Source organism: Ambystoma mexicanum, chromosome 5q, assembly GCF_040938575.1.
Source record: "Ambystoma mexicanum isolate Mex_15411 chromosome 5q, UKY_AmexF1_1, whole genome shotgun sequence".
NCBI classification, from domain to species: domain Eukaryota; kingdom Metazoa; phylum Chordata; class Amphibia; order Caudata; family Ambystomatidae; genus Ambystoma; species Ambystoma mexicanum.
Window position 1 is genome coordinate 150,660,233 of NC_090933.1, and position 26,547 is coordinate 150,686,779.

Here is a 26,547-nt window from a genome sequence, read left to right on the forward strand (position 1 = left end):
AATACATACGTTTCAAAGGAATTCTGACAACTCTAAAAGAAAAAGACCCTCGACACGTGTTTCTCCAAAAACAGTAATTTGGTTCCTCAGGAGGGTGAGTCAAACATTTAGACTTTGGAAATCTGTGAACAAGGTACAACATGTATGAACAATAATAGCCTGTTATTAAAATAATGATTTTCTCAATTAATTGCAAAAAAGAGAATCTTATAAATTAAAAAAAAGCCCTCTGTTTTTGTAGGGATACATGATTGATTAATGAAAGAGACAAAACATTTTGGTCATTTCTTGTGAAGAAAACATTTGCCATAAGAATAAGTGCGTAGTAAGTATTGTGCTACTCACTTATTTGAATTCTTTATGTGTTGTAATGTAGAGAAATTCTGATTATTTTATAACAATTAAGCATGTGGTCTGCTTGAATGGATTAGATAAGTTGTCTATCATAAGGTTTCTGTCCCTCTAAAAATGTAAATGGATTTCTCCTTGTACCTGTTTGTGTAAAGAAATTATCAAATTGAAATTTAGCAGATAAGGGGATAATTGTTCATTGTTGCACTTACTTGTGCGTCCTAACTAAGGGTATTGCCTTAACTGGGTGCTATCTAGTTGCTCTTAAGGCTAGGAGGGACAGGTTTGAAGATGTCTCGCTGTCCTGGTATCCGTGGCTGCGAGCGAGTTAAACAGAAAAATGGCTGCGTATTTATTATGGCATGACAATGTTTTACGACGTGATGATGTCATCACGTAGTCCGCCATTTTAAATCGGGATAATGGTGATTTTTTATCAATGATACAGTTTTGCGCCATTTCAAATTGGGCAAATAATAAATGATTTCGGTTTTACAATGGCACGATTGATAATGAGTGGCTACTGTGCGAGTAAGTTCTGCATGATTAATATGTAATTCCCTTAATACTTAATGGCAAAAACAGTGCCTCAATGTGAATGGCATTGTACTTATGTGGGATATGTAGCCCATCGAGTTGATACTTGGATGATGATATTAGTGTGACCATTTACAAATGCAACCTGTTTCAAAATCTGGGGTAAAAGGTAATGATATTAGAATCAAACATAAGACAAAAGGAGAGAATACAATGCCTGGAAAATGAAAAAAAAAACTTGTTATAAGAAATTATTCATTTCTGTGTCTGAATTTAGTCCTGAGATACAATATTCTGCCAAACAAATCCATTTCACCTCACATTGCCTTTGTTTCTTTTCTCTATTTCCTCCTCTCCCTAGTTTAGCAACTTTCTCAATACCGAAAAATGTCACTTGTTCATACTCCTCATTGGCAGGTTCATGGCAAAAATGGTAGGCAAGTGGGTACTTTGTGTCTTGATTTCTGAGAGTTCTGAAATGTTCTGTGATCCGTGTTTTGAGATGGCGGATTATGCTGTCTATATAAAGTTTTTGGCAGATACATTTAATACCATGCACAACAGATTTGGAGTTGCAGTTGATTAAATCTTTTATTCTGTGCTGTTTGTCATTTGGTAATTGCATGGATGTTTTTGAATTTTCGGAGAAAGCACACACTGAGCAAGACCCACATTTGTAATTTCCTTTTAGATTTTGACTGTTCCACAATTGTGTTAATCATTTTTGAGGTTTTTTGGGTTGGAAGTGGGATGGACATAGTACATTTTTGAGGTTTTTAGGCTTGCAATAGGCAATACATTGAGTCTTGTTTAGATGATGTTGGAGGTCTTCATCTAATTTGAGGATTGGCCAGTGTTTTTGTAGTATTTTTCTAATTATTTGTGCCTCCGAGTTGTATGTTGTAATGAATCTTACCTCTTTGGAGATAGTTGATTTAGTTTTGATTTTGTTTTGCAATAATTCAGTTCTTGTACTTCGAATTGTCTTTTGGTATGCTTGATTTACACTTTTGTTGTCGTAGCCTCTTGCTTTAAATTTTTGTTTGGCTTGTTCTATATGTTTAATGAATTTGTTGGTTTGCGTGCAGTTTCTTTTGATTCTTAAGAATTCTCTGTACGGGATATTGGATTTAATGTGTTATAGGTGATTCCTGGTTGCATATAGCGTACTATTGCCTGCTGTTGGTTTCACGTAGAGAGAGGACTGGATGGTGTTGTTCTCCACGTACAATGCCAAATCCAGAAATGTTATTCTCTCTGTGCTTTCCTGCATTGTGAGTTGTAGGTTATAGGTGTTATTGTTGAGTTATGCATGCACGATGACCAGAACCCTGGTGGTCCAATATTAATTCTCAATGGACTGTAAGTATAAACAGGAATCATAGTAACCCATAGTATGTTTGCATTGTCCTATCCCAATCTTAACCTGTCCTCTCTTTAACTTCAGAACCCTATTCTTGAGCTGATTTTTCCCATTTTGTTTCATTAAACCATAACCCATTAGTGATTTGGGTTAAATAAAGTAATTCCCATACAGAATGGAAACCAGAGTATCATACGTGGATGGTTACAAGCGGCCTTGCCTAACTGTGGAGATTCACGGGTGACATTCTCTTTTTCATAGTCATTAATATAGTTTAAATAAACCCAATCTGTCATTTCAAAACCGAATTTCTACTTTTCTCTGGACAATTTTTTTCAAAAACACCTTTCACTAAAACTTAAATAACTTCTTCAATTTTATAGATAGAAACATATTTTCAACTCTCAGTTAAACCTAAGACTTGTAGCTACATCCACAACTAAAAAGCGTGGAACAGTGTATTTGACCCGTTTTTATTAAAAATCGCATAGTCAAATTTTGCCGCAATTCACATTTTGCAAAAGCTGTACACGTGTCTTTTCCCATCCAAAGTGTTTCTTAACTTCCATTCCGATCTAAACTGTGTACTGTTGTTTATCTTGTAGCTCACGTGTGTTAGGACCTGTTTAGTGTTTCTCTCATAAGAATTTCTATCAATGTAAGCATTTTTGCACACTTTTCATTGTTTCACAAAGCCATTTTAAACTGTCATTTTAAAAGTGTCAAAGTTCCAAAAACGCTTTTTCTCTCTTGTTTGGGGAGGGAAGACTATATTCAAATACTGTACTCTGTTCTTTCTTCCTAAATGCCCGCTGCTTACTTACATCTGTGTAGAGTTGCTCATTTGTGAATTAAGAACTTAGCAGGGGGAATCTTAACTTAAACGCTATCTTTTCACAAGCCAAAACTGCCTTTTCCCTGTGTTTTATCTTCTGTGCTGCTTCAAATTGAATTCAATTGCTTTATTTATTTTCTGATTTGTATTGTCACCAATTGGTGATTAGCCCCGTATATATATATATATATATATATATATATATATATATATATATACAGCCCCGTATATATATATATATATATATATATATATATATATATATATATATATATATATATATATATATATATATATATATATACGGGGCTGTAATCACCAATATATCTATTTTGGTTTTTTTTCTATCTTCCTATGGCTTACATGTCGGCATAGTGCTTTTAACACTCACTCCACGCCGGTCTCCACATTTCCTGCATATCGTTCCACATCATATTCATTGTGGACGTTTTGTGCTTTGCTGAGGTCGCTCCCTGTTTATACCTTCCTAGTATATATATATATATATATATATTTTTTTTTTTGGGTGGTACTAGCCGAGAACATTACTTGCTGCTCGAGCTTTATTTTTCTTTTTTCTGGCAATCACACGCGCAGGCATGCAGGACGCTAGGGTGGCAGCCCGGCTTCTCCAGGCCAGGGATTTATTTAACGAGAAGCAAGATTTACCTGCAGTGACATCCACCTCTGGGGCCAAAAGAATTACCACCACCGCTTCTACCGAAGTTGTATTGCTCCGTGAAATAGAAAAATTCTGCAAAAAGGAGATATCGAAGTGGTGGGAGGAGCACTCCCTACAAAACTATCTTGATGTGGGTCGTGTACCCCGTGGACTGCGAATTATGATCACACCATCCTTTGAGGACCAGGACTCCAACATGCTGGAAGAGTGGGGAGGTGCCAGCAGTCACTGCTCTGCGCAGTTTTTGAAAATTTTGGTAAAATATGCCAATTCGGATCACAAGGTTGTACTTTCACATCTTGACAAATTGGAATCTGACTTATGCGATATTCCTAGTACTGAAGAGGGCAAAAAATTACGTAGTAAAATTGAAGAAGATCTCATTACATATGAAGAGGAGATCAAGCAACGTAAACACAGAAAGTTTATCAGAGATAAGAATGACTATGAATCAGGTCGCATTTTTACTTTTGCCAAGCGATTTGATTCTTTGCGTAAAAGCTCCAACATTCAATCATCTTCTAAACAAGGGGGGGAGGAAGAAACTATCTCTTCAGAATCTGATGTCAGAAAATGATGAAATACCTACTAAACTAAATTTTTTAGACGAAATGAGACTTTTATGTCAAGACGGCAAAAACCAAAAGAGGGGCAGAGGCTGTGGAAAGAACAGGGGAAGAGAAAGAGGGAGAGGAAACGATCAGAAATTCTCAAAAGGAAAAAAACCCGTCGAGGCTGTCGTGGGAAGCGGCTCAGATGTACAACAACAGGGCAGGTCGATGCGCTCTGGGGCGAAGTAGCAACCACAGACAATATGAATCTTCATCGTATTATAAACATGTCCTCACACACCCTCACGGGTGCACAAGCTTCATTACTTTCTTTGGGCTTAAATTTCTGTCCTACTACCCAGTTTGACTATGTTCAATCACGTTTAGATTTCGACAAATTCTTACGCAAAGTCAGACTAAAAAAATTCTTCTCCGTCAACCCTCCTCAATTCAAACCATCCGTGCCACGTCTTGGCCGCACTGACCTCCTTATCTCTGATATCTCCAACTTGGCGGACTTGGCCTGTCTTCAAAATGAATTGTTTGATCCGTCCACCTTTGATCCAGTTGACTTTGATATTGATCCCAACTGGGATGTACGTACTAAATTGAAAAACAAGTCTAAGTTTAACCCACAATTCTCAGTAGGTGGTTGTATTGAGGCATTCCACGATTTGTGTGTGAATGATTTTCGTAAACTTCGCAAGAAACCCTGTAATAACAAACAGAATCTTACTATCTCACAACGATCGGCCCTTAATGAATTGCAGAATTTGTCTACTATTGTGATAAAACCTGCTGATAAGGGCTCCAATATAGTTATTCAGGATAGGGAATGCTATGTGGCTGAGGCTAATCGTCAGCTACGAGATCGATGCTGTTATTCCAGACTTTCTAAGAACCCTTTTGTTGAAATACGGTTGGGGCTCACCACCTTATGTACCAAATGGGCCGAGAAAGGCCTCATTGAAGATGAGCTTGCTAAGTTTCTTGTGCCTGTGAGTCATACCATTCCTACTATATACTTTTTGCCTAAAACTCATAAGTCCTTGATCCATCCACCAGGCAGGCCGATTGTAACCTTATGCGGTTCCCTCCTTGAACATATGGCCCAATTTATCGATGAGACTTTGTTCCCGTTGGTGTCAGTCCTGCCTTCGTATCTACGTGATACAAAGGACTTCTTGAGTCATATCTCTGATATACCTTGGGAGGAAGGTTTAATGTTGGCAACCCTAGATGTTGTCTCCCTTTATACATCTATAGATCACACGGTTGGATTGGCAGCCTGCAAATATTTTTTGGACACCCGTTCTTTGAATTATTTGGGGCACAATGGTATGATTTTGGATATGCTTTTGTTTTGCTTAACGAACAATGTATTTCTTTTTGAGGGTTCTTTCTACCATCAAGTTAGGGGCACTGCCATGGGCAGTACCTTTGCACCAATCGTATGCTAATCTTACCATGGGGTGGTGGGAGGCTACTTTCCTGTCTGAGCTACTTTTAGCTAGTTTTTCTACACAAGTTATTGGTTGGTGGCGGTATATCGATGATATTTTTATCATTTGGAAGGGAAATGAGAACGAGTGGGCACATTTTGTGAACAGTATTAACACCAATGTCGTGAATTTGAGATTCACTGAATGCCACAGCTTCACCCATATTGTATATTTGGATGTGAATGTAAGATTGGACAATTCAGGCATCCATACTTCCCTGCACAAAAAACCCACCAATACTGGCCTCCCACTCCATGCAACGAGTTGTCATCCGCTCTCCTGTAAAAACAGTATCCCTTATGGAGAATTTATTCGCTTTCGGCGTAACTGCACGGATATTAAGGAATTTGATCACTGTTGCAGGGTGGCTGCAGCCGACTTCTTACATCAGGGTTACCAAAAAAAGATCATTGAGTTGGCCTTTTTTAAAGCACGGTCACGCTCAAGAGAAATGTTACTACATGGCTCTGTTAACAGGAGAAAAAATAAGGATCAGGATGAACCTCGCCTTATTATTACATTTAATAAGGCCTCATTTGATGTTCGCAAGATTATTGCAAAACACTGGCACATCCTCAGGCTGGATAAAGACCTTGGTCCACTTCTTCCCAAATGCCCCACATTAACTTATAAGCAGGCACCCTCATTAAAGGACAGACTGGTTTCTAGTTATTTGCCCCCTATCCAGACTAATTCCATCCGGACCAGTTGGCTACCTGCCTTACCTAAGGGTTTTACTAAGTGCCAAAAATGCAAAGTCTGCCCTCATGCAACCATCTGTAAATCTTTTGCACATCCTGTTACTGGCAAAGAATTTAAGCTGAAACATTTTATTAATTGTGAGACCCCGTTTGTGGTTTATGTTCTAGCTTGCCCCTGCCGTAAATGGTATGTGGGATCTATGACTTGTGTTCTTAAGCTCCGCATTTTACAGCATCTTAGAGCCATCAAAAACCTTGATCCCACGTATCCCATGGCCAAACATTTTAGGCAGGAACATGACAGTGATGTCTGTTTACTTACATTTTTTGAGAAAACAGCTCTCTCATGGGCTACACATTACATCAATAGTAACAGCCCTGTATTGTCTGACTACAACAGATTTCTAGAAGCCTTTTAAGCAATGTTTGATAAACAATATGTGGCTCTGTCCATTCGACAAAAACTGCTAGAGATCAAGCAAAGGAAAAAGAGATCTTCTTACCTATATTGTGCATTTCCAGGGACTAGTGTCTCAAATGGAATGGCCTGAAGATGGACAACTCACTATCTTCAATAAAGGATTAAAGGAAGGCAGGAAAGATGCCTTATGCCAGGTTGTCGCACCTTCTGACACCCTTACTTAATATATTTCCCTTGTCATTCACCTAGACCAACATTCTAGTGATAGGAAAGGTGGAAGGAGAATGTGGAATTATTACCAATGAATGAGTCCAAACCCCTGGAATTAGTTATTACTAGACGTCAGGTATCCCCGGAAGAATGAGAAAGGTGGAGAAAACAGAATCTCTGTTTTATTGTGGCGACCAAGTATGTAATTTTCCACGGAAACCCTCTAATAACATGGGAAACGAGACCACATGCCCTCAATAGGAAATCTTAGGGCGGGTGCCATTTCAGAGAATTCCCAAGATTTAGTATGGCCCATCACACCCAGTCATTCCAACCATTTCTCGGTTTCTATGGATTTGTATCTTGAACATCAGAAGTGGGAAGGTGTCATTGCCTTGATAGACTATGGAGACACTGGAAACTTTATCGATATTACCTATGCACGTCACCAGCAAACCCCATTGAAACCCAAGCCTAAAAGCGAACCCATCATGTCAGTGGATGGCTCACCACTAATTTCAGGTCCTCTCTCTTTGATTACAAATATTCTCCTTATGATATGTGCTACCTATCATCATGGGTATATGTCATTTGATGCTATTGCTGTAACGCATTGGCAAATCATCTTAGGTATGAAGGACCTCTGCAGTGGCTCCAGAAGGAGACAGGAGTGGCAGGAGTCAAGCTGGACCTTACGTCACTTGCAGTAGTGAGTAAACAATAGCTTAGAACAGAAGAAATCTAACTCATGCAATTGTCACTTTAGTCCTAATTTACTGAAGGAACAGTAACCCTTGACATGTTAGACAAGTAATTGTGTTCGGAGCAAGAGTGGTTGAGCTGTGAATGTACGATGTGTTAGTAAGGTGGGTACAAGTTTGTATTTGATGAGACTGTGGATGTGACATGTGTAATTAGGGTACCAGGTAGCTCAATGGAGATGTTAGATAAAGGGGGGGGTTGAACACTGAGGTGAACAATGTTACTACTTGGTGCACAGCATGGTCTGCCACTTCAATGAATGAAGCAAGTGTAGGTACGCACATGATTGAGGCGGCCAAGCAAAAACATGACATAAAGTGGGTATGTGAGTGGATGAATCAGATGGAGGTGAATAGTTGACAGGCGTTGATATGTCAACTGGAGCTCATAAGTGACCTGTGTAGATTAGTGGTTGAGTCTCCTTGGGGTAGGTTGATGATGGAGATGTATGACCAAGGTGTGAGTTAAAACTGTCTCATCTGCTTAAGACTGGCAGTTACACAGATGCCCTGCTGGAAGGTGTTTTGCCTGGTTGATGGCTGTAGAATCTGCCACAGTATTATGTAGGTCATGATATGGTACTTCTGGATGGGGTGTTCCTCTAATATCGGGAAACAGTGGTTGCACAACCATCTTCTCATATCACCCTTATGCTAACTACTCTGCAAATATTTGTAACCTAGCCCCGTATATGTAATTTCCAACATGCATAACATACTCATAACAGAAACCCTGATGGTTTAATGCCCTTTTCTGGTCTTCCTAAGGCTTTAGGACAGGACTATCAAGGCTTGGATACTTCGCCTCAGTGTGTGTTGCTCCACTAATGCTGTGATAGCAGAGGCTCAACGAGGACTGCCCCCCCCCCCTTACTCTACTGACACCTTTGTGATTTAACAGATGTCAGCATTTCTAACCTGAATCTTACGGTTGCACCCTTCAATTAAACATTGAATGATTTAAAGGCATTTGCAGGCTCCCATGCTGACTTTGTACAGTGATAGACATTTCTTGAGGGTAAGAAAAAGCCAATTTAATTTATTTTGACCATTGTTAAAGTTCCCACTATGCCCATATCCCATAATATTCATGAAGGGCATTCTATCCAAAATATTATTTCAAATTATTTCATATAAGAAAAGTAAATAAATATACGTTATTAATTACTAGTAGTCACATATTTATATTCTAGTCACACCTTCACCATCTTTGTAGTCTGTATAAATATAATTAATGTAACACAACACAATTATGCTTACATTGGAACCCATTTTTCCCACATATCAAAAAACACAATACCTACAAAACACATCACTCTGCCACTTACAACAATTCACATGGACAGTAATAATGCTTAAACTAGGAAGTGCTGTGCCCCCTAGCCGTTTAGGGTTTCAACTAATTAGATTTGCAAAATTATCCTCATGGATACTTCCAACAAACCATCCCGTTTCGACTGGTTGCGCCACATATTTCTTCAGGCCCAGTCTTCATCAGGGCTATTTCCAAAGTCCATATGTTGTGCATGCTTAATCACACAGCATCCAATAGCTGGCAGTTTCACATTAGAATTTCTGTAGATGTTTCTGTATGGGTTGGTTATTTCATGAGGACTCTATTCCAGATCTTGTTTTCAAACATTCAGGGCAAAGACATAGTGACCCATCGTGTAGAAATGATGTGGCTCACACCTGGTTCACTCCTTCTGCACCCTTTACTGGGATATAACTTTTGATAAACAACTTTGTTCATGTATTCCTAAGAGGCACTGACCTCTCAATAAGCGCTCCATCTTCTTGTTCACAATCCTAATCTTTGCAATCCAGTAGTTCTTTGGATTCCTGAATTTCAGATGTACAGTAAATTCATCTTCGATGCTGACTGTGGTGAGCTAATGTAGTATGCCTTGTGGCACGTTATTCCATTAAATGCAGGCAGTCTCCTAATTATGTTCTTTCGACACCCTAACCCAGAGCAGTAACTTGGTTTGATCCTAGTCCCTCAAATTGTTTTGACTCAATGCAATAAATATACCTCTCAGACTACGATACATAAATGCTCTCCAAATCCATTCTTCCCACATTATGAAAAAAAATACAAGACTACAAAATATCAACATATGGTACACAGACTGTAAAAAACAAAGTTTACAGAATACCTTTTATGAGACACCAGCAGAAGTACCCGTTCTCGGAACGGGTTCTGTAGACATACATGATATCACTGATCCTGTAGGTCGCCGCTCTGATTCGCTTATTGCTTGATGTGCTTTGCACCCTGAAGTGAACTGCACTGAGAATGGGCGCGTGTGCCAAACCTACATACATCGGAGCAGCCGTTGGGGGAGGCAAGAGTTGGTGTACTGCTGCATACTAGGACCTTCTGTGCTCTCTCCCCATTGTGCAGTTTGCTGTGGTGCATTGCAGTGCATATATCTTTGAAACCATGCATCCCAGGGCCAGGACCTCGAGTTTTGTTTCTCGTGTCTGGACCGGTCCTTCTACGACCACATTGATGTTTTGCCGATTTCAGGCAACCGCCTCGTGTGGGAAGGTGCTGAAATATGGAAAAGAGGTGGGGTGTCCAAATGTCAAGTAGCTAGTAATGTCTGCAGGGTCCAAACAGGTAACTATGCAAAATCTGGTGCAGATTGGTGAAATGGTGTGGAATTGTATGAGGAACAACGCTTCGCCAAGCCACACATTTTGACTTGTCCTGAAATCTGATAAACTAGGTGGGGTGTCCAAATGTCATTTAGCCAGTAATGCCCAGAGGGTCCTAACAGTTAACTATGGACAATTTGGTGTACATTGGTGAAACAGTTTGGCATTGTATAAGGAACAACACTTTGCCAAGCCACAAACCCACAAACACATTTTGACTTGTGCTGAAATCCGGGGAATTGTGTGGGGTGTCCAAATGCCATGTAGCCAGTAATTTCCAGAGGGTCCTAACAGGTAACTATACAAAATGTGGTGCAGATTGGTCAAAGAGTGTGGAATGTGTTTAAGGAACAATGCTTTGCCACAAACCTACAAACACATTTTGACTTGTGCTGAACTCCGGGGAACAGGGTGGGGTGTCCAAATGTCATGTAGCCAGTAATGTCCAGAAGGTCCTAATGGGTAACTATGCTACATTTGGTGCAGATTGGTGCAACAGTGTGGAATTGTATAAGGAACAACTCTTCATCACAAATCCTGCCACAAATTAACACACACGTTGACTCTTATATATATATATGTGGATGGATGGATAGATAGATAGATAGATAGATAGATAGATAGATAGATAGATAGATAGATAGATAGACAGACAGACAGACAGACAGACAGACAGACAGACAGACAGACAGACAGACAGACAGACAGACAGACAGATAGATAGATAGATAGATAGATAGATAGATAGATAGATAGATAGATAGATAGATAGATAGATAGATAGATAGATAGATAGATAGGAACGTCAATCTATAAAATGCAAAACCATGAGATCTGATTGGGCGGGAATTGTTGTGCCCCGGACATCACAATTCTCACATGTTTTCCCAACAGGGGAATGGCAACCTAAAAAGGTTTGGCATCCAATACTGAACACATTCACCTGCTTAAACCCAGAGGAGACATTACAGTGCACAGGTCTTAGTCAGAACTGTTCTATTTACAAGAATTGGCAATCACACATACGAGTTTCACACCGGTTTGTATGTTAATCAAGCTTTTGACTGCATGCCTTGTCGTCAAGGGAAGCCAAATAATAAAAGGGGATGCTAAAAAAGGATATTATTTAGCTGGTGACATGACTAAGTTGCCATTTATTTTGGCTGCATGTCACGCCACTGTTAAATGGAACATGTGGTATACCACCACATTGTGTGTCCCTAATACTTACTGTGGGAATTCCAGCAATTCGTTTTTACACTATCATTTGGTGAAGAGTGTAGACAATTTTAAATGAAATGTGTAGGCAATTGTAATTGTGAAAAGAGAGGAGTCATTCCACATAATTTACCAAATTGTTATTAAAACCTTTGGAAACAGATCCACAACCTCTTCAAGTTCTATTCCCATTCTTCCTCATTTTGAGTATTGAGCTGACCTTGAAGATTTGTTTCCGTGAAGGCCTGTTGGAAACAGGTGTCTGTGAATCTCCATTACTGTAAATAATACAGACCTAATGAAGACATAAGCACGTGATGTGCTCTTTAGGTTGAAGCATGCCGACTCTGGCAGTTTTGCGTGCAGATTCCCACTCCGCTGTTTTAGTTCAACCATTGGAACTTTGATGCCTAAGCGCACCACAATCACTCCTCTTCACATTCCTCACAGTTTCTCAACATATACAAAGTCTGCTTATGTATAGTTTGACCTGTATCATCTGTATTCTATTTTGTGTATATCACGTTCATATGTTGTACTCTTGTCCCTTGTACGACGGGATGAGAACAATGAACTTGGATATCATGTATGTGTATATTCTGACACATGGTCATTCATTCCATGGAGATTTTTTAAGCAGTTTAACAGAATAAAATAAATTCATGGTTCTCCATCCACAAGCTAAACTTTATGTCTGGAAGAGCCCCTTATGCGTTTGGTTCTGATGGCTGGGGTTTGACTCTGATTGCCCTATCCAAATTTGATATGACTTTTTTGTTAAGTTTTAGATACACCCTATGGCTGACTAATGAGCTATTGGCTAAATGGAAAGAAATATCGAAAACAGATAATGCCTGTCGTTTTTTCAAAGATTCAAGTCAATCTGAGATAGATTGGAGACACCTATCAATTTCTGTGCCTGCCTAGTAGTAGATTCTTAATTGTGTTTCAATAACAGGCTTAAACGTGCTTTGCATTGAAGGAATGAGTTTTTAATTAAGTTTGAGTATGTACTCGGTTTAATGCTGATTCACATCAAAATCAAGTTCTTGTTTGTCTTTGAATACATACGTTTCAAAAGGAATTCTGACAACTCTAAAAGAAAAAGACCCTCGACACGTGTTTCTCCAAAAACAGTAATTTGGTTCCTCAGGAGGGTGAGTCAAACATTTAGACTTTGGAAATCTGTGAACAAGGTACAACATGTATGAACAATAATAGCCTGTTATTAAAATAATGATTTTCTCAATTAATTGCAAAAAAGAGAATCTTATAAATTAAAAAAAGCCCTCTGTTTTTGTAGGGATACATGATTGATTAATGAAAGAGACAAAACATTTTGGTCATTTCTTGTGAAGAAAACATTTGCCATAAGAATAAGTGCGTAGTAAGTATTGTGCTACTCACTTATTTGAATTCTTTATGTGTTGTAATGTAGAGAAATTCTGATTATTTTATAACAATTAAGCATGTGGTCTGCTTGAATGGATTAGATAAGTTGTCTATCATAAGGTTTCTGTCCCTCTAAAAATGTAAATGGATTTCTCCTTGTACCTGTTTGTGTAAAGAAATTATCAAATTGAAATTTAGCAGATAAGGGGATAATTTTTCATTGTTGCACTTACTTGTGCGTCCTAACTAAGGGTATTGCCTTAACTGGGTGCTATCTAGTTGCTCTTAAGGCTAGGAGGGACAGGTTTGAAGATGTCTCGCTGTCCTGGTATTCGTGGCTGCGAGCGAGTTAAACAGAAAAATGGCTGCGTATTTATTATGGCATGACAATGTTTTACGACGTGATGATGTCATCACGTAGTCCGCCATTTTAAATCGGGATAATGGTGATTTTTTATCAATGATACAGTTTTGCGCCATTTCAAATTGGGCAAATAATAAATGATTTCGGTTTTACAATGGCACGATTGATAATGAGTGGCTACTGTGCGAGTAAGTTCTGCATGATTAATATGTAATTCCCTTAATACTTAATGGCAAAAACAGTGCCTCAATGTGAATGGCATTGTACTTATGTGGGATATGTAGCCCATCGAGTTGATACTTGGGTGATGATATTAGTGTGACCATTTACAAATGCAACCTGTTTCAAAATCTGGGGTAAAAGGTAATGATATTAGAATCAAACATAAGACAAAAGGAGAGAATACAATGCCTGGAAAATGAAAAAAAAAACTTGTTATAAGAAATTATTCATTTCTGTGTCTGAATTTAGTCCTGAGATACAATATTCTGCCAAACAAATCCATTTCACCTCACATTGCCTTTGTTTCTTTTCTCTATTTCCTCCTCTCCCTAGTTTAGCAACTTTCTCAATACCGAAAAATGTCACTTGTTCATACTCCTCATTGGCAGGTTCATGGCAAAAATGGTAGGCAAGTGGGTACTTTGTGTCTTGATTTCTGAGAGTTCTGAAATGTTCTGTGATCCGTGTTTTGAGATGGCGGATTATGCTGTCTATATAAAGTTTTTGGCAGATACATTTAATACCATGCACAACAGATTTGGAGTTGCAGTTGATTAAATCTTTTATTCTGTGCTGTTTGTCATTTGGTAATTGCATGGATGTTTTTGAATTTTCGGAGAAAGCACACACTGAGCAAGACCCACATTTGTAATTTCCTTTTAGATTTTGACTGTTCCACAATTGTGTTAATCATTTTTGAGGTTTTTTGGGTTGGAAGTGGGATGGACATAGTACATTTTTGAGGTTTTTAGGCTTGCAATAGGCAATACATTGAGTCTTGTTTAGATGATGTTGGAGGTCTTCATCTAATTTGAGGATTGGCCAGTGTTTTTGTAGTATTTTTCTAATTATTTGTGCCTCCGAGTTGTATGTTGTAATGAATCTTACCTCTTTGGAGATAGTTGATTTAGTTTTGATTTTGTTTTGCAATAATTCAGTTCTTGTACTTCGAATTGTCTTTTGGTATGCTTGATTTACACTTTTGTTGTCGTAGCCTCTTGCTTTAAATTTTTGTTTGGCTTGTTCTATATGTTTAATGAATTTGTTGGTTTGCGTGCAGTTTCTTTTGATTCTTAAGAATTCTCTGTACGGGATATTGGATTTAATGTGTTATAGGTGATTCCTGGTTGCATATAGCGTACTATTGCCTGCTGTTGGTTTCACGTAGAGAGAGGACTGGATGGTGTTGTTCTCCACGTACAATTCCAAATCCAGAAATGTTATTCTCTCTGTGCTTTCCTGCATTGTGAGTTGTAGGTTATAGGTGTTATTGTTGAGTTATGCATGCACGATGACCAGAACCCTGGTGGTCCAATATTAATTCTCAATGGACTGTAAGTATAAACAGGAATCATAGTAACCCATAGTATGTTTGCATTGTCCTATCCCAATCTTAACATGTCCTCTCTTTAACTTCAGAACCCTATTCTTGAGCTGATTTTTCCCATTTTGTTTCATTAAACCATAACCCATTAGTGATTTGGGTTAAATAAAGTAATTCCCATACAGAATGGAAACCAGAGTATCATACGTGGATGGTTACAAGCGGCCTTGCCTAACTGTGGAGATTCACGGGTGACATTCTCTTTTTCATAGTCATTAATATAGTTTAAATAAACCCAATCTGTCATTTCAAAACCGAATTTCTACTTTTCTCTGGACAATTTTTTTCAAAAACACCTTTCACTAAAACTTAAATAACTTCTTCAATTTTATAGATAGAAACATATTTTCAACTCTCAGTTAAACCTAAGACTTGTAGCTACATCCACAACTAAAAAGCGTGGAACAGTGTATTTGACCCGTTTTTATTAAAAATCGCATAGTCAAATTTTGCCGCAATTCACATTTTGCAAAAGCTGTACACGTGTCTTTTCCCATCCAAAGTGTTTCTTAACTTCCATTCCGATCTAAACTGTGTACTGTTGTTTATCTTGTAGCTCACGTGTGTTAGGACCTGTTTAGTGTTTCTCTCATAAGAATTTCTATCAATGTAAGCATTTTTGCACACTTTTCATTGTTTACAAAGCCATTTTAAACTGTCATTTTAAAAGTGTCAAAGTTCCAAAAACGCTTTTTCTCTCTTGTTTGGGGAGGGAAGACTATATTCAAATACTGTACTCTGTTCTTCATTCCTAAATGCCCGCTCCTTACTTACATCTGTGTAGAGTTGCTCATTTGTGAATTAAGAACTTAGCAGGGGGAATCTTAACTTAAACGCTATCTTTTCACAAGCCAAAACTGCCTTTTCCCTGTGTTTTATCTTCTGTGCTGCTTCAAATTGAATTCAATTGCTTTATTTATTTTCTGATTTGTATTGTCACCAATTGGTGATTAGCCCCGTATATATATATATATATATATATATACGGGGCTGTAATCACCAATATATCTATTTTGGTTTTTTTTCTATCTTCCTATGGCTTACATGTCGGCATAGTGCTTTTAACACTCACTCCACGCCGGTCTCCACATTTCCTGCGTATCGTTCCACATCATATTCATTGTGGACGTTTTGTGCTTTGCTGAGGTCGCTCCCTGTTTATACCTTCCTAGTATATATATATATATATATATTTTTTTTTTGGATGGTACTAGCCGAGAACATTACTTGCTGCTCGAGCTTTATTTTTCTTTTTTCTGGCAATCACACGCGCAGGCATGCAGGACGCTAGGGTGGCAGCCCGGCTTCTCCAGGCCAGGGATTTATTTAACGAGAAGCAGGATTTACCTGCAGTGACATCCACCTCTGGGGCCAAAAGAATTACCACCACCGCTTCTACCGAAGTTGTATTGCTCCGTGAAATAGAAAAATTCCGCAAAAAGGAGATATCGAAGTGGTGGGAGGAGCACTCCCTACAAAACTATCTTGATGTGGGTCGTGTACCCCGTGGACTGCGAATTATGATCACACCATCCTTTGAGGACCAGGACTCCAACATGCTGGAAGAGTGGGGAGGTGCCAGCAGTCACTGCTCTGCGCAGTTTTTGAAAATTTTGGTAAAATATGCCAATTCGGATCGCAAGGTTGTACTTTCACATCTTGACAAATTGGAACCTGACTTATGCGATATTCCTAGTACTGAAGAGGGCAAAAAATTACGTAGTAAAATTGAAGAAGATCTCATTACATATGAAGAGGAGATCAAGCAACGTAAACACAGAAAGTTTATCAGAGATAAGAATGACTATGAATCAGGTCGCATTTTTACTTTTGCCAAGCGATTTGATTCTTTGCGTAAAAGCTCCAACATTCAATCATCTTCTAAACAAGTGGGGGAGGAAGAAACTATCTCTTCAGAATCTGATGTCAGAAAATGATGAAATACCTACTAAACTAAATTTTTTAGACGAAATGAGACTTTTATGTCAAGACGGCAAAAACCAAAAGAGGGGCAGAGGCCGTGGAAAGAACAGGGGAAGAGGAAGAGGGAGAGGAAACGATCAGAAATTCTCAAAAGGAAAAAACCCGTCGAGGCTGTCGTGGGAAGCGGCTCAGATGTACAACAACAGGGCAGGTCGATGCGCTCTGGGGCGAAGTAGCAACCACAGACAATATGAATCTTCATCGTATTATAAACATGTCCTCACACACCCTCACGGGTGCACAAGCTTCATTACTTTCTTTGGGCTTAAATTTCTGTCCTACTACCCAGTTTGACTATGTTCAATCACGTTTAGATTTCGACAAATTCTTACGCAAAGTCAGACTAAAAAAATTCTTCTCCGTCAACCCTCCTCAATTCAAACCATCCGTGCCACGTCTTGGCCGCACTGACCTCCTTATCTCTGATATCTCCAACTTGGCGGACTTGGCCTGTCTTCAAAATGAATTGTTTGATCCGTCCACCTTTGATCCAGTTGACTTTGATATTGATCCCAACTGGGATGTACGTACTAAATTGAAAAACAAGTCTAAGTTTAACCCACAATTCTCAGTAGGTGGTTGTATTGAGGCATTCCACGATTTGTGTGTGAATGATTTTCGTAAACTTCGCAAGAAACCCTGTAATAACAAACAGAATCTTACTATCTCACAACGATCGGCCCTTAATGAATTGCAGAATGTGTCTAATATTGTGATAAAACCTGCTGATAAGGGCTCCAATATAGTTATTCAGGATAGGGAATGCTATGTGGCTGAGGCTAATCGTCAGCTACGAGATCGATGCTGTTATTCCAGACTTTCTAAGAACCCTTTTGTTGAAATACGGTTGGGGCTCACCACCTTATGTACCAAATGGGCCGAGAAAGGCCTCATTGAAGATGAGCTTGCTAAGTTTCTTGTGCCTGTGAGTCATACCATTCCTACTATATACTTTTTGCCTAAAACTCATAAGTCCTTGATCCATCCACCAGGCAGGCCGATTGTAACCTTATGCGGTTCCCTCCTTGAACATATGGCCCAATTTATCGATGAGACTTTGTTCCCGTTGGTGTCAGTCCTGCCTTCATATCTACGTGATACAAAGGACTTCTTGAGTCATATCTCTGATATACCTTGGGAGGAAGGTTTAATGTTGGCAACCCTAGATGTTGTCTCCCTTTATACATCTATAGATCACACGGTTGGATTGGCAGCCTGCAAATATTTTTTGGACACCCGTTCTTTGAATTATTTGGGGCACAATGGTATGATTTTGGATATGCTTTTGTTTTGCTTAACGAACAATGTATTTCTTTTTGAGGGTTCTTTCTACCATCAAGTTAGGGGCACTGCCATGGGCAGTACCTTTGCACCATCGTATGCTAATCTTACCATGGGGTGGTGGGAGGCTACTTTCCTGTCTGAGCTACTTTTAGCTAGTTTTTCTACACAAGTTATTGGTTGGTGGCGGTATATCGATGATATTTTTATCATTTGGAAGGGAAATGAGAACGAGTGGGCACATTTTGTGAACAGTATTAACACCAATGTCGTGAATTTGAGATTCACTGAATGCGCAGCTTCACCCATATTGTATATTTGGATGTGAATGTAAGATTGGACAATTCAGGCATCCATACTTCCCTGCACAAAAAACCCACCAATACTGGCCTCCCACTCCATGCAACGAGTTGTCATCCGCTCTCCTGTAAAAACAGTATCCCTTATGGAGAATGTATTCGCTTTCGGCGTAACTGCACGGATATTAAGGAATTTGATCACTGTTGCAGGGTGGCTGCAGCCGACTTCTTACATCAGGGTTACCAAAAAAAGATCATTGAGTTGGCCTTTTTTAAAGCACGGTCACGCTCAAGAGAAATGTTACTACATGGCTCTGTTAACAGGAGAAAAAATAAGGATCAGGATGAACCTCGCCTTATTATTACATTTAATAAGGCCTCATTTGATGTTCGCAAGATTATTGCAAAACACTGGCACATCCTCAGGCTGGATAAAGACCTTGGTCCACTTCTTCCCAAATGCCCCACATTAACTTATAAGCAGGCACCCTCATTAAAGGACAGACTGGTTTCTAGTTATTTGCCCCCTATCCAGACTAATTCCATCCGGACCAGTTGGCTACCTGCCTTACCTAAGGGTTTTACTAAGTGCCAAAAATGCAAAGTCTGCCCTCATGCAACCATCTGTAAATCTTTTGCACATCCTGTTACTGGCAAAGAATTTAAGCTGAAACATTTTATTAATTGTGAGACCCCGTTTGTGGTTTATGTTCTAGCTTGCCCCTGCCGTAAATGGTATGTGGGATCTACGACTTGTGTTCTTAAGCTCCGCATTTTACAGCATCTTAGAGCCATCAAAAACCTTGATCCCAGGTATCCCATGGCCAAACATTTTAGGCAGGAACATGACAGTGATGTCTGTTTACTTACATTTTTCGCTGTCGCTCATGTACCGATTGACCCAAGAGGAGGTGATCGCACTTTAAAACTGAGACAGCTTGAAACCAGGTTTATTCTGGATTTTGACTCTAAGTATCCCAATGGGCACAATGTTGACGAGGAGCTATATACTTTTGTGGGAACTTAATTATTTTAATTATTTAGTTCCTTTTTGCACTTGCACACATCTTTTCCTTCTCTCCTGCCCTATGTTATTTGATCTTGACCTTCTGCCATAGGTATACTGCTTTTTTGCTTCTCCTTTTTTCTGTGTTTACTTATTTACAAAAATGTTTACTGACCTGGCCTGGACTTGTCTATTTATTTTATGTTTGTTTTATATAAAAAAAAAAAATTCTAATCTTTATCATTTACATTATCCAACTTTTTTAATCGTTTAGTTGGTGACCTTTGGCTGTCTTGCCCCAGTTTCTCTTCTGTGGTTAGGGGGTTTGAATTCTGTGAGTACATGTTTGTATCTCTACCCTGAAACTCTAGTGGTTGATACTGCTCCTCTACTATATAATTGCCTGTACCTTTTTTCATAATAAGCTCAAATATTATGCCATGCACTTGCACTTTATGATTACCTAACCTTCTTCAATTAGGCTATGCTGCGAGAGAGTTACGTTGATTACCTCATGCTTTTGCACTTTATATAGCAGTATGCTACATGTTTTCATCTTAAAGGCTGCATTCACTCATTTTATAATCTTTCAATTAATAGTGCACTTGCACTTTATGTTTATTCCACCTCTTCAACTGGGCCATGTTGTTAGAGTGACAGGTTTACCATCCACTGCACTTGCACTTTATATTGCATTTTACTACATGTTTTATTATTGAGACTGTATTTAATAGATTATTTTTTAAATCCTCAATGATATGCTTATGGTAACCTGGTTGACTAGGCTACTTGGTTAGAATGATATGCCCATGGCCTAATGCACTCGCACTTTATATTGTAGTTTGCTATATGTTTTTATCTGGAAGGTTGCATATAGGTTTGTCCGAGCTGTGTTCTTATTATGTACTATATATTATGCTACCATGGTTTAGCGAAGATATGCACTTGCATTCCATACTTCTATATTTTTGTATTCATATTTGCTAGCTATTGGCACTATTAGCCTCTAAGCTTCCAGAGGTAGATACTTGTACTTTATGTCACAGCTGCGGTTTTTATATGAATTTTAATTCTTGCCTATCTGTATTAATTTCTGTATAGCAAGTGTTATTTATAATCATTATATTGCCTGCTCCTTCCATTTATTTACTTTACATTTCCACATTTTCTACGTGGACTTTTAACGTGCTTTGCATTTTATTGTTGTGTCTAAACTTGCACTCTCTATGGGTAATGCAGCCCTTGACTACATTCCAAAATGGCCGCCATGGTATCATGCAAGTCTGTGAGCTTAGGTTTGTTGGCAACATGGAAGAAGGACTAATCTGCAATATCTACCTTCATTTTTTACACATCCTCCTAACGTCATCAAGCGCTCAGGGAAGCGCGAAACGCGTCGTTAAGGACACTGCCTAGGCGCCCTGTATTGCCTGTATGTGTGTTTTTGCCTTGTATTTTTTACCTCCTATTAAACTCGGTTTTTTCCTCTTTATTGGATTCGAGTTTTTTTCATTTTTCTGGGATTTAAAGACCTCATGCATGGAGTGCAGGTTTTTTCTATCCTCCATGTGCTAACATATATATATATATATATATATATATATATATATATATATATATATATATATATGTATATATATATATATATATAAATTGTGTTTGATTTGAATTTTAAATAATTAAATAAATAATTACTTTTACCAACTAGCCTGATTCCTGGTACACTGTGACCTGGGGGTATTTTGAGACGGGTGTGATATGAGTGGTATATCACTCAGAATATTGAACCTATAGACATAATAATTAAGTGTTTAATTTGTGCATTACATGCTAGGCGAGACCCGGGTGTGTGCCTGATTGAAATCCTTAATAGATTTTGCAGGCTTGTGCCATGATTCTGAGTTCGAGTTACCACCTGTGACAGTCTAACACAGCATACTAGCCTGCAGGGTACAGACACCTGGCTGGGTTGGTGTACTGTGCTACACTGTACAAGCACCTCTCAAAAAAAAATACTCCAAAAATTCGGCCTGTTTGTAAAAGTAAATTAACCCTGAAATAAGTCATAAGGAAATTGATATTTCCAAAATAGCGATCCCAGTAGAAATTAATATGGCTAGGGAGCACACCCTGCACAAACTGTTTGTCAGGGGTGAGTGGCCAGAACAGAATGAGCAGGTCTGGCTACAAGAAATCAAAGAACAGGTCACTGCCATGGACCTAGATACATGGCAGGACAAGGTCCTTTACACCAACCTCTTAGTGAACTGTACATGGCCCCAAAAGCTAAGGAGGAGCAGACAAAAATTGCCAGAATAGCGGCCTACCTATACCTCCACATAGGAGTAATGCAGGAAAAGCATGCAGAAAACATAGTTCTGACAAAGAAGCAAGTGGAAACACTAGAGAAAATTAAAACTGATCTGGACTCTGCAGAGCAAAGGCTACAGAAGAGCCAAGAATCAGAGACAAGGCAGCATCTGACAAAACTGAAGGAAGATCTGGCACTCCTACAGCAAGAGAAGGCAGAGCAGGATACCCAATTACAGACACTGCAAAAGTAGTGTCAGAAAAGGGGGGACTCTTTAAAACAGAGTAAGCAGAAGCTGGTGCAACAGTTAAATTATAACAGAGTATGCGCAGAACAGATATCACCTTACAAAACCACATTGAATCCTTGAAAGAGGAAAACAATAAATTAATTATTAAAGATCTAGAATCTCAAACAGAATTTGATGAGGAGCGCCAGAAGTCCAACACATTTAAAAAACAGGGGGACGACTTGGCTGAACAGAGGGGCACTCTAAGTCAAGAGAGGAACGCCTTAGGCCACGAAGTGAGCCAATTAAAAACCAAGTTAGAGGAAAGAAAGCTGGCCCTCCACGAGCTCAGTGAGGTAAAAACTGAATATGAGAAGCTACTAGAGCACACCAGGCGGGTGGAGGATGCTCAGGAAAAGAACACTCAGACCAATAATGGTAAAACTCAGGAGGTGAGTCTCCTGCAGCAAAAATTGGCCCAGTATTTCCAAACCAGGCAGGAAGCACAGAGAGACAATGAGGCTCTCTTTGAAAAGAATGATAGGCTCCAAAAACAGATAGCCATGCAAGAGCAAATCATTGAGACCAGTAAGGCCTTAATAGAGGAGCAAAAGTGTCAGATTTTGGCATATCACCAGATAATAGGGGCTGAAAGAGAAGAGATAGGAAGGGACAGCGAAACCCCTGAGCATAACATCAGGACCCCTGTAATCAGGGAGTCTAATCCCTTCAGTACCATGGACTCTGCCACCTTCATGTCCACTGGCTCATATAAACCAAGGGCCATGGGGATGGTAGAGTTCAGCAGAATTAGCAACATGGGACTGACAGATCAGCGCCTCCCAGAAATTGATGGACGGGCGTCCCTGTACAGATCCCCAAATGTTAGGGCTAGCCTCTCTGATCAGGAAGAATCCTGTGAGGGGTGAATCAGGGAATCGGATCATCAAAAATACCGCCCACCAAAGGACCAGTTAGTAAAATTTGGTGGAGAACTCCAGGAAAGCAAGCCCAAAAAGAGTATCTTAAAGACCTCTTCCCAGCTAGGGCACTAGAGGGATGGGGGGTTCCTCAGCCAATCCTGGGAGCAAGGGAGATTCAGAAGACGCTTCTGAGCACCACCGACATCAAGAAACTAGGCCCCCACATTCTGCAAGCCATTCTCAAGCTTGCAGAATCAGGGAGAGCCTAGAGGATCAGATAGCCACCACCTCTAGTAGTGCCTCTGAGTCAGAGGATGAGTGGACTCAGGTGACTAAGACCAAAAAGGCCAACAAAATGAAGAGGGTTCTACTAAAAGATCCCCTGAAGCAGATCAAGGCCATTAGGAGTGTTGTAACTCCCTATCACAAACATGCCAAGTATTCAGTCTGGCAGCACCTTGAGTTATATGAGCAGATGTTGGATACTTTCCATCTGAAAGATAGCCAGAGTTGCATCCAGTATGTAAAATGGACATTTTCCCCTGAGTACTCCAGCTTCTTTGTTGGGCTGGAGGATCAGAACCACTCAAGATGGTCCACCTACAGGACGGCCATCTTAAAACATTTTTCTGTCCATAGGAACCCCCAAGAGGCCCGCAAGGCGGCCTGCAATTTGCAGTGTGGGGAAGATCAGGCCCCACAAGAATTTGTGCAAGAACTAAAACGTACCTTTGCGCAGACCACCAGGAGGGTCCACAGAGACAGTAGGGAGTTCATTAATACCTTCTTTCATGCACTCCCTAACTACATCATGACCCAGCTGGTGAGGGACTTTCATGAGAAGTGATCACTGGACTGGGTCATTGAACAGGCGACCCATATTTATGAAGTGCAGAAACCGGTAGAGAACAAAAATACAAATAAAAACCCCAAACCAGCTAACACCCCTGCTGCTACTAAGGTGGCAGAGGTGAAGGTTGCCCCCATTTTAGATCTGGAGGTGGGGGAGGCCTAAAAATATTCCTGTACAGAATACATCTTCTAACCAAAGAATCAGAAGGCCCCCGGGCCAATCCCAAACAGGTAGTCAGGGAGGTAATCCCACAAATGCAACCCCTAACTCCCCTGATTATATTAGCCCCTGTTACAAGGGCAACAAACCCATCCTGGGGTATGTGTGGACTACCCCAGCCCAAGGGGGGGATCCAATCAAGTAGGCACCACCCCGGGAAACTTCCCTCCTAACTTTCCGCAGGAGGGCAGTAACCCCCCAATTGCTGGGATGAGCTTCTTTCCCCGGTAGCCGCCAAACTACAACCCACAGAACAACCTTCCTTTCCTTCCCCACTTTCCTGAGCCCAGACAGCCCAATCTGGGAGAGGGGAGGCCAAGGGTGGAGGGTTACCCAAACTATCCCAACCCAGGGTATTATGGGAGAAGGTATAGCTACCCTTCCTGTGATCCACCTAGGATGAACCAGAGACCCCCATACCAGCCAGAGCGGGTGTCCCAATTGGAGCGCCAGGTCCAGAACTTGTACCAGGATCTGGGTCGCATGTTGAGGGCTCAGCAGAACCCTCAGAAGAACATGGCGGCCCAGAACTCCACAAACCAAGGATCTGGTACTCCAGAGGATTGACGGGGAGAGAACCCCGATAACCCACCGGTTCCAAGGGAGGAGGCACTGGGGGAAGGGGGGTGTAAAGCCTTAGAGGAAGCTTCCTTCTCCACTTGTAAAAAGCCCCTGGCAACCCAGGAACGGGAACCAGAATATCCTGCCCCCGAAAGTCTGCAGCCTAAGGAACAGAGGGCGGGTAGGAGAAATAAAGGACCTAAAAGACCCATTTTGTGAAGGAGAGGGGTCCTCAGAGGACTCTGGGAAAAGGATCTTCTCCTTCAGGGACATGGGAACTCCTTCCAAAGAAAAATGGGTCCCGAGAGATCCTAATAAAGACTGGGTAAATTTGTGGACTGAGTTCGAACCGCCCATCATTGAACCCCAGAATGATAAGCCAGAAAAACAACATGCCCAAAAATATTCTGGTGACTGCCTCCAAAAAGGAGGGGGGTGGCCCAGAATCAGAACCAGGGGAGCCCAAAACTGTCTGATTTTTTTTTACAGATCCCCAAGCTCCCCCAAAGAATCATAACCAAACCTATTCTGGGGAATGCCTCCAAAAAGGGGGGGGTGACCCAGAACCAGAGAAAGAAGATTCCCTGGCTCCCCAAAGCCATTCTGGGTACTGTCTCCAAAAAGGGGAGGACAGCCCTGAATCAGAAAAGGAGGAGCCCGAGACTCCTCTAATCCCCGAGTGTGAAATTGCCTGTTCAGATTCCCAAACCACCCAACTCCATACTGGGGACCGCCTCCTAGAAGGGGGGACAGCCCAGAATCAGCACCAGAGGAACCCCAAACCTCACCAACCACTACTGTTGACTGCCTCAAGAAAGGGGGGGGCAGCCCAGAGTCAGAAAAAGGGGAGCCCGAAACACACCCAAATAGCGGTGTGTCAAAATTCTTTGCCAGATTCCACAACTCCAACAGCGACTCTTGACCCAACTATCCCGGTGTCATAGTCAGAAATAAGTAAATTGACCATCAAGCTTACCAAGAACTCCCATTACCTTTGCCCATTGGAGGAGAAAGAAGGTAGATTCTATGCCTCCATCCAAGTGCAAGGGCAATGTGCAATTCCAGCACTGGTGGACCGTGGATCCCAAGCAACTTTGCTGTCAAAGAGGATCTTTGAACAGCTACATTCAGGAAGGGGGGAGAGATACCAGATCCCTCTCATCCCTCTTCCTGGACAACTCCAGAACTTTGACGGGAAGGAAATTCCTGTTGAGGGGTCTGCAGAGCTGGAAATTAAAATTGGGCGACACAGTATGAATCACCCGGTCATAGGCGTGGTGCCAGAGGGAACCCCATGTCTGTTAGGGAATGACATCCTGCGAAGGTTGTCTCCCCTAATAGACTGTATGAATAAGGTACTCTGGACCCAGACTCAGAGGCCAATCAAATTAAAACAAAGTGTCAACCATGTTAGTCTAAATGACACATGCCACATGGTTGAACAAAAACCGGACCAAATTAAGTTCTACCTTCAAAACAATGACATACCCGACGTTACCATCATAGCTGTGGGACAACAAACTGGTGATGGGAACTCCTCTCCATTTCTGCAAATCACCCTTCCTTCCAGTCTTAAGTGGCATTCCACCCTGGACGGAGATACATTGAAATTGTATACTAATGCACAATCGAAAATCCCACTCCAATAGTCCAAAATGATGAGAACCCAGCTCAAAGTTTAGCTGACATTGAGAAGATTGGCGAAAAGTTGTTCATCCCTATTC